The sequence below is a fragment of the Plasmodium cynomolgi genome, chromosome 9 (genome assembly GCF_000321355.1).
Source record: "Plasmodium cynomolgi strain B DNA, chromosome 9, whole genome shotgun sequence".
Lineage (NCBI taxonomy): Eukaryota > Apicomplexa > Aconoidasida > Haemosporida > Plasmodiidae > Plasmodium > Plasmodium cynomolgi.
The window spans coordinates 1,976,379-1,977,013 of record NC_020402.1 but is presented as its reverse complement, the minus strand read 5'-3'; positions in this window follow the sequence as shown (position 1 = coordinate 1,977,013).

The following is a 635-nucleotide window of genomic DNA, read 5'->3' as shown; positions in this document are numbered from 1 at the left end:
GTAGAAGGAGAACCAACGGAAGAAGAGCCAGCAGAAGGAGAAGTGCCAACAGAAGAATTAGAGGCAACTCCAGAGGACGATTTCGAATTAGGAGAATCAACAGGAGAAGAAGGAGTAGAAGTAGAGCCAGTAGAGGAGGAAGAGGTACAAGAAGGAGAGCCAGTAGAGGAGGAAGAGCCACAAGAAGGAGAACCAGTAGAGGAGGAAGAGCCACAAGAAGGAGAACCAGTAGAAGAGGAAGAGGTACAAGAAGAAAAGCCTGTGGAAGAAGGAGTAGAAGTAGAAGGAGAGCCAGTAGAGGAAGAGGTACAAGAAGAAGAGCCAGTAGAAGAAGAGGAAGAAGAAGTAGAGGCAAAAGAGCCAGTGGAAGAAAAACCAAAGGAGGAAAAATTAAAAGTGCCAGTAGATACAAAGGCTGATTTGATAGCTGCAGGTCCTATGAGCTACGATGCATTATTTGCACTCATTGTAGATGGAGTGTTGACACATGAGGCCATTAAAAAACAAGAAGATGTATTCAAACAAGTCCTCAAGGATCCAGAAGCAAGAAGAATGTTAGAGCAAAAACAGCAACAACCACAGAAACCTGTAGAGGTACCACAAGAAGTAGTAGAAGAGGAAGTTCCAGAAGAGAC